The sequence below is a fragment of the Mirounga leonina genome, unplaced genomic scaffold (genome assembly GCF_011800145.1).
Source record: "Mirounga leonina isolate KUSES-001 unplaced genomic scaffold, KU_Mleo_1.0 Mir_153, whole genome shotgun sequence".
Classification (NCBI taxonomy): Eukaryota; Metazoa; Chordata; class Mammalia; order Carnivora; family Phocidae; genus Mirounga; species Mirounga leonina.
Genome location: NW_023270387.1, coordinates 25313798 through 25325882, shown reverse-complemented (window position 1 = coordinate 25325882; position 12085 = coordinate 25313798).

The window sequence follows — 12085 nt, the reverse complement described above, 5'->3', positions numbered from 1 at the left end:
TTTATATATATATAATATATATATTTATATATATATAATATATATATAGTCATATATATATATTATATATATATAATTTGTTTCTTGGCTTGCATTAGCAAAGGGGAAAAGAGCACCATAGTAATAGGATAACCAGCATTACTCAGGCTCTGCCTACTTCTATTTAACCTGTCAAAATCTCCCTTTATAATGAAAAGTCCCGTATAACTGGTTATGGAAGTCCTTAGAAAGTGCTTGCTTACTGCTGTATTCCCTGGCCCTCTCAGCTACTATGGGGCCCCTTTATTTTCTTTCTCTTCTGCCCTAAGTTTGTAAAGCTCCATGAAGGTGTCTTGGCTCTGCTCGTGAATACCTGGTGAAGTCCTTCTGGGCCAAAGTCACCAACAGAGGGTGGATGTCAGTGATGTTGCAGTCTAACCTGAGGAGAATTGCTCCCCACAACCTGTTACAAAAGCAGGACTGTCTGCTCCTCCTCAGTCTCTTAAGACTTTCATCCCAGCCCTCTTTCAACTTCATGTCCTTCATTGTTTCTTTCAGTTGCAGTCCCCTCTCCCCTGTCCTTAGCAATCAGAGGCAGGTCCTGCAGTGGGAGGGATTGGCCCTGGACAGCTGTCTGAGTTTCAATCTCCATCCACTTCAAAGGACGAACCTCCTCACAGACACCTGCGGCACCATCAGTGGGCCAGGCGTACTCACCTGGGCTCTGGCTTCCCTCACAAGAACGCTGGGTCCTTGCTGCTGCGTGTGCCCACCCAATCAACAAACATTTGTTGAGCAACTACACTGGCAGGCCCAGCATCAGACAGTGCATAACTGAAACCCTAAAGGGGTATGCCTTTATACTTCTAGGGCCTCTTCCTTTACCTAGGCATTCAGTCATTCGATGAGGATATTTAGCAGCTACAATGAAAGAGACATTAAACCCTGTGTGGTCAAAGATGAATAGAACACAGTAGCTGTTGCCTTCACTGGGCTTATAATCTAGTAGCAGATATAGAAAGCTCACAAATAACCATAATACAAAGCAAAATACAGTAAATGCTATAAGAGGGGTACAAAGTGTTTCCGGTATTCAGAAAAAGAAAAGTGCATTTATTAAGCACTTTCTATTGCTCGGGCATCTCTAAATCCCAGAGAGAGAAGGAGGGAGAGAGAATAGTGTGTATGTGTGAGTATATTTATAAGATGCATATTATAAATACTTAATAGTGTATATATAATTTCCATTTGAAGTTTATTACATCTCATTTTGCAGATGAGCATCTCCCTCTCAAAGTGATTCAGTAACTTGCTCAGAAAAGGATCTCTGTCAACAGGAACATCTGGAAAGTTTTAATAAAACCAGTATCATCTCAGCTGGTTCTTAAAGGTTTGGTGGAATTTTAATTCATATGTATGATTTTTAGTACAAAAGTAATACGTTTTCGTTGTGGAGATTTTAAAAATATAGGAAAGCACAAACATGCAAGTTAAAAAAAAAAAACATAAATCCCACCACCCCAATATAAAAACACCATTAACATTTTGGTGCATATCCTTATAAACATTTGTCTACTAATCGCCGCATCTAAAAGAACAATTGGGACTATACTGTTTAGTCACCTGCATTTTTATAAATGCATTTCATTTAATCCTCACATTCCTGCAAAGTAAGGAGTGTTATCAATCCCATTTTCTAAGAATAACTTGTGGGGCAGAGAGTTTAGTTTGTCCAAGTCACATTACAGAGCCAAAATGCACATCCCAAATGTCTTTCTCCAGAGTCCATACTCAGCTTCCTCCAGCGGCCTCCCAGCCCATGAGCTATGCAATGGAGACGGCAGGGCATGGAAAGGAAAAGTAGGAATGACTGGGAGGGATTGGTCTTAAAGAAATACATGTAACCTGATTCCAGCCTCCAGACCCCAAGCACGCCCTGCCCCACAGACAAGGAAATGCAACCCTGTAGAAAACAGTAGAAGAGAGACTTTGAGACAAAGAAGGAACAGTGGGCACATTTCTTCTTGGGACCACTGGGATCCTTGACTGGGATTTGGAGACTGCTTCTATCTAGGGCATAAAGGATGGGGAGAAATTTTTAAATTTAAATTTTAATTTTTCCAGCCTGGGTGGTTGGAAGACGGTTTGTCCCATAACCTGTTTCATAACCTGTTCAATAATACATGTAACCTCTACTAGGCAAAAACTATTCCCTCAATTTAGACTCACCCCTAACTCAGGCCTTTATGCACCATGTGATCCAGTGAGGTCTCATCAAATCTATAATCCAGGTCACTAAGGAGATCTGACCCTGGCTAAAAATCTCATGGGAGCTGGTGTGGGGGCTGGAGCACCTCCTTTGTGCAAGCCCAGGCTTACCCACACTGTTTTCCCACAGTGACTTCTCTGTAACCAGCAGGGTATCTGGAACAGGCACCAGGCTAAAATGTGGTCAAGCAGGATGGTCCCCTCCCCATTCCACACCAAGTGGACTTCAGTTCTGCCCTAGCAGGGATGGGAAAAACAAGTCTTTGCCAAGAGAAAAGAAGAAATCAAAACATAAAATGTACTTCTTCCCTGGGCTGCATGTTCCTGGCTTGACTTATATCACTTACATAACAGTGATATTATTTTTTAGAACGGCACAGAGAGTTTTAGGCAAGGCCAGAAATGCCAGCCTGGGATTTGGTCCCCTAGAGTTCTGCCACCAAAAGAAAGGGAAGGAACATGGCTGTGTGGGAGTCAGGAATGTCTCTTCTGATTCCAGCGTCCAGGCCCCAGCCACACCCTGCCCCACAGACAAAGAAATGCAACCCTGTAGACAACAGTAGAAGAGAGACTTTGAGACAAAGACGGTATAGTGGGCAAATTTCTTCTTGGGACCGTTGAGCTCCTTGAACCCTTTGCAGGTCTGGCTGACAGTTCATCTTTGATGGAGAAAACAGTAATTCACTGGACAAAGAGTTCTGGTTCAACTACTAGCTGAATACACAGCACCCATCTCCACCATCCACAAACCCCAAGCCCAAGATAATTTGTTTTGTTTATATTTTCTATCAGTTTTTCTAAACCTTACCACGTTCCAGAAATTCACCCTCAAGGAGCTAATTTTTACATAATTGTTCATTTGTTCTTTTTCTTTCTTTCTTCCTTCCTTTCTTTCTTTCTTTCTTTCTTTCTTTCTTTCTTTCTTTCTTTCTTTCTTTCTCTTTTTCTTTTTTTTTAAATCAAAGCTGCTCTCCATTTCTGGATGACATTTGATGACCTGCATCAGTAGAAAACATTAGCTTTGCCCTTTCTGACTCTGAAAACTTGGCAACAGAGTCAAATTCTCTCCAGGTCTCTCTAGTGTGAAACTTCCTGTAATCCTTTTCCCTAACACATACCACAAATCACTCACACAGATGCTTCAGAGAGAAGGCCAGGCCCTTACACATATCCTATGGAGAGCCTTCTTCAGTCCTGTTTCTTCTAAATTTTTTCAGTTTCTGATCCCGCTTTGCTCTTTCCTCTACATTTTATCACATTGAATCAAACCAGTGTGTCCTCTAGTATGTACTGGGACAGATAGTGCCCAATAAATACTGATAGATGGAGTAATTTGAAAGAACCTCTATCCATCTTTTCCTTTTTCATTCCTTTTCTTTGTATATCTTTATCACTGACTCCATATTCAATGGGCTTCCAACTGAGCTCTATACCTGCTCACTGAAACTGAGCAACTCGACCCTTACCTATACCAGTGTCTATCACCAATTTTATCAAAAATTTCTTTTTAAAAAAAGATTTTATGTATGCACAAGCAGGAGAAGCAGCAGGCAGAGGGAGAAGCAGGCTCCCTGCTGAGCAGAGAGCCCCATGTGGGACTCAATCCCAGGACCCTGGGGTCACGACCTGAGCCAAAGACAGAAGACTGAGCCACCCAAGCATTCCATTATCAAAATGTTCTTAACATAACAAACTTCATTGCACCCATACCAATGAAAGTCCATTTTCCTTTTTACATTCAGTGGTAAATAATTATTGACTACCTCCCCTGTTCCGGACATTATTCTAACAAAACAGATAAAGTCCCAAATCCAAAGGAACTTAATTTCTAGTAGCAGGAGACCAACAATAAGCAAATAGATAAACCAATAAATAATATGGTCAAAAGAAAAATAAAGCAGAGTCAAGAGACAGAATGATGGGGGTTGGCTAGGCCTTTTCCAAGCCTTAGTAAAAATAATCACTTGTCCTCATATTTATCAAATGCCTAAGCCTCTCACTCCTTTGGCAGCAGGCACGGATGCACTGAGATAGTGATCCACAACATCTGTTTCTGCCAACCAACCCTCATATGGGAAGGGTAACAATGTCCACTTTGTAAGGATTGAACGAAATAGGTAATCCTTGTGAAGTGCTTGATGCAGTGTCTGGTACACAAAGCATACTACATAAAGGACAGCCAGAAAAAATGGGAGGGAGCGGGAGTCACCTTTGACAAAGGCCATCTCATTTGTGCTAATTTTAGCTTACTCTCCATATTATTTGTGCTTCCTCCAGGCAGCCCATAGCTTTATGAGCAATTGACCCTTGAACTGAGAAGCTGCTCCAGATAAAGACCTTAGCTGGTCTTTACGTGACATGATAAATAAATGGCATGGTTTAGAGAGGAATGCAGGCTGAACTTGACAGTAGCTGGTATGTCTCACTTTCCTCTCTGGGGCTTTTCTTCACCCACTGGAACTCACTAGTCATCTGACATATGGGCAAACCTAGAAGTGAGGGAGGTAGTACCTCACAAGGCAACTTGGATCAATGGGCACGGGGGCCAATAGATAAGCTACTCTACCTCTGGTTTTAAGGCAGAAGAGTCTGAGGATCATTCTACAGTTTCTCAGAAGCTTCCCCCAAAGGACGGAGTCTCAGTCACCCACAGCAGCGACCAGGTCAGTCATACATCCTGTCTTTCCTTCTTCCCCTATTCAGTGTTGTAGTCCCAACCCAACTCCTGTTCATTGGAATCACTTCCCAAAATAATTACATAGCCCTCATATCAGGAAGAACTCAGGCTACTAAAACAGGCATACTATCCATGCAGTGGTCTTTCCTTTCAGATTCTACCTCTTAATATTATACATATTAGATATATAGTGTATATATGAAATTTCCATGATCTCTTCTCTTCTTCATAGCTTTTTCAAGTTAGAAAGTCTCCATTACTGTTTTGGATATGTATGCAAAACCCCAGAATCACATCACTTGTTATAGAAATTCTCTTTGGTCCAAAATGTTTACATTGCCTCCTCTATAGAAGACAAGATCTTAAGTTTTTTCAAGTTGGAAAACTCATCTGAAAGGTTGCAATGAACTTCTGTATTTTAGGGTGCAGACTATCCCTTAATTCTGGAAGCAACATTTTGATGAACATTTGATGAATATATATACACACACATATGCAAATGCTTCAGACTGAGATTTAAAATATTGTTATTTGAGCATATAACTTGAGTATAACTAGCAAAATTATTGACCTGCAGCATGAGATTTTTTTTTCCTAAATCTAGATTTAAGCTGTCTTATAACTAAACTTTTTTATTTGCCCTTGGGAAGAAACAAAAAGACAACAGCCTGGAAAAGCAACAAGATGGACCAGCAGAAGTGGAGTCCTGTTCCAGAGCCAGAGACTATCAGATTGCCTGGCTAGAATGGAAGGGTTTGGGAAGAAGCTCCTTAAGGTTCCAAAAAATTACTTGAGGATGAAACCCTAATAAAATTCTGAACTTCTTGATGGCAGAATAGAGACCTAGACCATTGTTATTTGGGCATTAATACCTTCTAAATGTGGAAGGACAGAAATCTCTTGATTACTCATTATCCCCAGGACTCCTGCACCCCTTTCTTTTCCCTTCCTCATGAGGACAAGAGAAATCAAGGATCTACCAACTCAAAGTGTGTTCTACCATGTCAAGCTTTATAGGTATTTTGTAAGTATTTATTGAGTGAATGGATGAAACTGACCAACCTCTATCAACAAATACAAAATTATCTGAATATTAAGTAAGAAAGCATAAAAAAAAGAGAGAGAAAGAAAAGGAGTTTTTTTCAACTACTACTCAATTTCCTTTCTAGCATTTCTCAGTGGGCTCTGATAACCATTAGCTCTTTGGTAGGCAAATAAATGATGGAGTGTGGAGGGAGAATATATGGTAAATATGTTTGGGAATACTAGTTAAATAGAGTAAAAAGGGCTTTATTGTTGTTAGGGTTTTTTAAGTATAGGAATTCTCAGCTTTTAAAACACTAACATATGCTACAGGAGTATATACTATGTTCTGTTTCTGTATGTACGGTTGACCCTTTGAACAACATGGTTTAAACTGCATGGGTCCACTTATATGCAGATTTTTTCAATAAATACAGTACAGTACTGCAAATGTATTTTCTCTTCCCTGTGATTTTCTTGATAACATTTTCTTTTCTCTAGCTGACTTCATTGTAAGAATACAGTATATAATACACATAACATATAAAATGTGTGTTAATCGACTCTTTATGTTATCAGTAAGGCTTCCAGTCAACAATAGGCTATTAGAAGTTAAGTCTTGGGGCACCTGGGTGGCTCAGTTGGTTAAGCGACTGCCTTTGGCTCAGGTCATGATCCCGGAGTCCTGGGATCGAGCCCCACATCGGGCTCCCCGCTCGGCGGGGAGCCTGCTTCTCCCTCTGACCCTCCTCCCTCTCATGCTCTCTCTCATGCTCTCTCTCGCAAATAAAAAAAATTAAATTAAATTTAAAAAAAAAGAAGTTAAGTCTTTAGGGAATCAAAAGTTATAGGTGGATTTTAGACCACACAGGTCAGCATCCCTAACCCTGCATTGTTCAAGAGTTGACTGTATTTAATCATGACCTATTTTTGGAGAAGCATCGTACAAGATAGTATTTCTTGGGTATACAGTTCCCTGAAACATACTTTGGGAAACACTGTTTCAGTATTATCCTGATTTCTTTTTGATTTTTGATTCATACTGCATTTTCCTGGCCCTTAGACAAAGATCATTCTGTACTCATTCTCCTTACAAATCTTCTTATGTAAGTGTAAATCACTAAGTGTTCCCAAATATCCTCCTTACTTCTGCACCCCAACTTTGAAGTTTAATTTAGGCCTGGACCTCCAAGAGAGAGGTCTTCTCAGACATCTTAATGACTTTCTAAGAGTCTTACAGAGTCCCTTAATTTTAAACCATACCCTATAAAACAAGTTGTTATCTACTCATTCATGCAACAAAAAATATGTACAAAGAAATTTTTATGCTCAAAGCAGCTTGGGGATAAATAGTTATATGACACAGATCCTACTTTAAAGAGTGTATAATTTGATAATAACTGTAACTTCAAATTAAAAGGCTTGGGAATGAAATAAACCTGATTTTGTGGTCTTGGGCAAGTACCACACCTGTAAAATAGAGATAATTATATCTACTTTCCATCTTTGTCATGTTGATCAAATACAATGAAGTACACAAAAATATCTAGCATAGTGCACATTCTGGCACTAGAAATTTAGTAGCGTTAATAGTAAGAGAACACCTTAAAATCTATACAGCAGCATTACCCAGAAAGAGGCCTTGTCTTCAACTGCTTCACTGAAACCTCCAGAAGCTGCCCAAATCACTGAACTCTGAGCATGCACTGGGCAAGTGTTACCACTTGCACCACTATACACCCTCCACCCCTTGCACTCTTTGCTAGCTGAGGCAATGGTGAACCAAAGAGGAAGTTGCCTTTAGCCAAGACTAGCTGGTTGGTCTCTCCAGTCCTCTAGCCTGGCCCAGCCTTTGTGGTCTGGCCTGGTTCTCACAGTTATTTTCAACAAATTTTCACAGTATTAGTAGGGCATTTTTTGTCTTTATCTATTTTGAACAAATGAGTGAACTTAGGCTCTGAAAAAATAAATGCCTTGGCCCAGATCACCCTGCTAATAAGTGGCAAAGCTAAGATGACTCTATTTCATGAGGTCAATAGCACATAAATAACAAGAGGAAAGGTGGAAGGTTAAGAGGCTATTGCATTAATCCAGGCAAGGGGTGGGCCATTGCTAGAATGGAATGGAGAAGAAAGGAAATAATGAAAAACTAAAGTCGACATTTTTGACAGTGGAAAAACCTGAGAATCTTACAGTATCTGTTAACTTCCAGCCTTTCCCCCAACTACCTCCTCCCTTATCCTCAAAAGGAAAGCACATCCTAGCTAACAAATATGCGCATAGAGACATCCATGCTTGATTCAGCTTTCCACTGCCAGATAAAAACGTTAGTTATATTGATTTTTACACAAGGTCTGCCTTCAAAGAGTTAAAAATCAGAAGGGGAAAAGAGAGAGACCGCATATAGGACATAAAGTCAAAGGTTCTGTCATACACAGCCTGGTTACCTAGATTCCATGGTTAGTTCTGCCATTAAATAGTTATGTGACCTTGGGTAAATCGCAGAACTTCCACTGGATCACACTGTCTTCACTCATCACTCATTCATTCATATATTCAATAAATATTTTTTGGTTGCTTACCAGGTGCCAATACAACAGTGAGCACCAAGAATACAAATGTCCCTGAACCCAGGGAGGTTAGAGGCAAACAACCAGAGAATTCCAATTCAACAGATTCCTCTTCCTCACCCCCATGACCAGTCAGTCACCAACTCCTATCCATTTTAGCTCCAGAACATATCCTGAATCCACTCATGTTTCAGCCCCTCTCCACTACCATCCTGGTCGAAGCCAGCCAGGGCTCATGAACTCAGGTTTGACTGACTCCATCGCCCAAGCAGAAGCCTGATGAGCCAGAGGAAGGTTCAGCTGTGGTTAGCCACCCTTCCTCGGAGCCCTGCCTGCTGCAGGAGTGAGACCAAGTCTTCTGGGCAACCAGCACATTGTATGCATAGTCAAGGAGGCCAAGAGCCTTAAGAAGGACATCCTTCGATGCTTGAACATGATATTAGCATTCCAAAGAAACCACAGATTATTAAAAATCACATTATGCACATAATTGTTTCAAAGGGAGGGGAAGTGAGAAGCCAGAGAGTTTAAGTATCACAATAACAAAGTTATGTTTCCTGCAGGAATTTTAATAATAAAAGTGTTTTTAATAGCTTTAAGTGTTTAGCTATAAAACCAGTACATCATTATGTAAATCCAGTCTTTGATGATTCTGGCTTTTCTGCTCAAGAAGAATAGCTGTTCTTTTTTCGATCATATCATAGCTTTTTATCATTCTTTTGAATGGAAAACAAAACACAAACCGCTCAAACAAAGCACATCACCTCCCCACATACAAACCCGGTTCCCCAGCAGAAAAGAAAACTTGCCTCAGTTTCCTGGTCTGTAAAATGAGGATAGTTAATAGGATCCACTTTAAAGAGTTATAAATAGGGTTGTACTGGTTAATATTTGTAACATGCTTGGAGGAGTGTCCAGCATACAGTGCATGCTGTATAAGTGGTGTTAAATTACATTAATTACTAGATAGATAAGTTATATCTAATTCCTGTTATGAAAATACTTGATGTGGGAGAACTGTCAAAAGCAAAAAATTTAATAAAATAAAAGGGAAAGGGTAGGAAATGAGTCTATCACAGCACAGCACATAAGCTATATAAAAGAGGACATCAGAATGAGATTCCCTCTAGAGATAAAGTATATTAGAGACCAAATATGTATATTCCTGAATAAGTGTGTTATGTGCACATGTACATATATCTACATACATCTACATGCATCAGCATATAACTCCTAACTGTCCTACTTAAAACCAGAGTCTGAATCAGAGACAAAAATGAGAAATTCATTAATTATGCCCTACTTTTCTCTATAATAACACACAAGAGGTTACAAACCCCAAATTGGGCCCAGTCCCAGAATTTGGTCAGTAAATTGAAAACAATAAGAACATAAAATGACTGAGATTCTCCATCTGCAGAAATAAACCACTTAGGAGATGGTTGTAAATGTGCTGTTGATGGGAGTAGGGCTTCTCCCCATTTTCCGTCAAGGAGAACAGGATGCTTCACAAATTTAATTAAGGACACCAGAGTCTCCCCCAAGTCCAGAGTGACCCCAAGGTACCTCCCCAGGAAAACAAGTTAGAATGTGGTTTATGGTAACCTACTCAGATGAATTGCAATGAATCTGAGGTAATGCTGTGTTGTCATAAGAGAGTGGGGGGGGAGGGAGGGGGGGTTCCATGGGAGTCAGGAAACTGAAAGCCAAGCAGTGAAACTCTGAGTGTCTCCACCACTACCCAGGGCTCTGTTTCTAGATCATCAGTATTGTAGGATCGAAGCATCCCTCCAAGACAGCCAGTAACCTTTGGTCTAATTAAGATCTCCAAGGAAAATGGAAACTGTCCTTCAGTGTCCTCAGTGGCAGGCCTTGCAAAGATGAGTGCCCTCTCTTGACTCCCTAACCAGAACCTCCCCTGCTGTAAATTAAAAATTTTAATTGGTAAAAGAGCCAATTCTGTAGACAGACTGCCTGAGTTTCAATCCTGGGTTTAACCTTTAATGGTTGGAAGATACAAAACAAATCATTTAGCATCTTTGGTCTCAGCTCCTCACTGACAAGGGGATAACAAGAGTACCTACCTCATGGGCTGTTGGGGGAGATCAAAATAGAATAATCCAGAAAATATACTTTCTATTTTGTGCCCAATAAATGCTAGCAATTTTTATTATTGGTTACTGTATTGTTATTGTTGGTCTGTTAAATCCTGACTGATCATCATCATTCTGTTTGAACACCTCTGGATAAACCACTGAAATCAAATATTTTTTTCTTTTTTTTTTTATTTAAATTCCAGTTAGTGTAATATTAATTTCAGGTGTACAACATAGTGATTCAACAATTCCACACATCGCCCAGTGTTCATCACACTTAATCCCCATCACCTATTTAACCCATCCCTCCACCTACCTCTCTTCTGGGAACCATCAGTTTGTTCTCTATCGTTAAGAGTCTGTTTTTTGGTTTGCCTCTCTCTCTTCTTTTCCCTTGGCTCACTTGTTTTGTTTCTTAAATTCCACATATGAGTGAAATCACATGGTATTTGTCTTTCTCTGACCAACTTATTTCACTGAGCATAATACTCTCCAGCTCCATCCATGTCATTGAAAATGGCAAGATCTCATTCTTTTGATGGCTGAGTAATATTCCACTATATATATCACATCTTTCTTATCCATTTGTCAGTCAATGAATACTTGGGCTCCTTCCATAATTTGGCAGATAATGCTGCTATAAACATCGGGGTGCATGTGTCCTTTTGAATTAGTATTTTTGTATTCTTTAGGTAAATACCTAGTAGTGCAATTGCTGGATCATAGGGCGGTTCTATTTTTTTATTTTTTGAGGAGACTTCATACTGTCTTCCAGAGTGGCTACACCAGTTTGCATTCCCACCAACAGCACAAAAGTGTTGGCTTTTCTCCACATCCTCATCAACACCTGTTGTTTCTTGTGTTGCTGATTTTAGCCATTCTGACAGGTGTGAGGTGATACCTCATTGTAGTTTTGATTTATATTTCCTTGATGATGAGTGATGTTGAGAATCTTTTCATGTGTCTATTGTCCATCTGTAGATCTTCTTTGGAAAAATGTCTGTTCATGTCATCTGACCATTTTCAATTGGGTTATTCATTTTGGGGGTATAGAGTTTTATCAGTTCTTTATATATTTTGATACGAACTCTTTATCAGATATGTCATTTGCAAATATCTTCCCCCATTCTATAGGTTGCCTTTTAGTTTTGTTGATTATTTCCTTCACTGTGCAGAAGCTTTTTATGAAATCAAATTTTTGATCTGAAAAGTTAATCAAGAGCCTTAATCTCCATTGGCCTTAAAAGGATTCTTCCTTATAACTGTTAGCAACAATGTTAATATTGCTAACATTAATGTTAAGAATGATCTTGTATGCACAGGAATAAGTAACACTTTTTTAAATAAATACATTACTATATAAAATATCCAATGTTATAGAACTATCCTCAATTGCCTCCCAGGAACCTAGACCCAGTCAATGTTTTCCTATATTAGAAATGGTTGGGACTTGAGAGGTAAACTCTCTGACT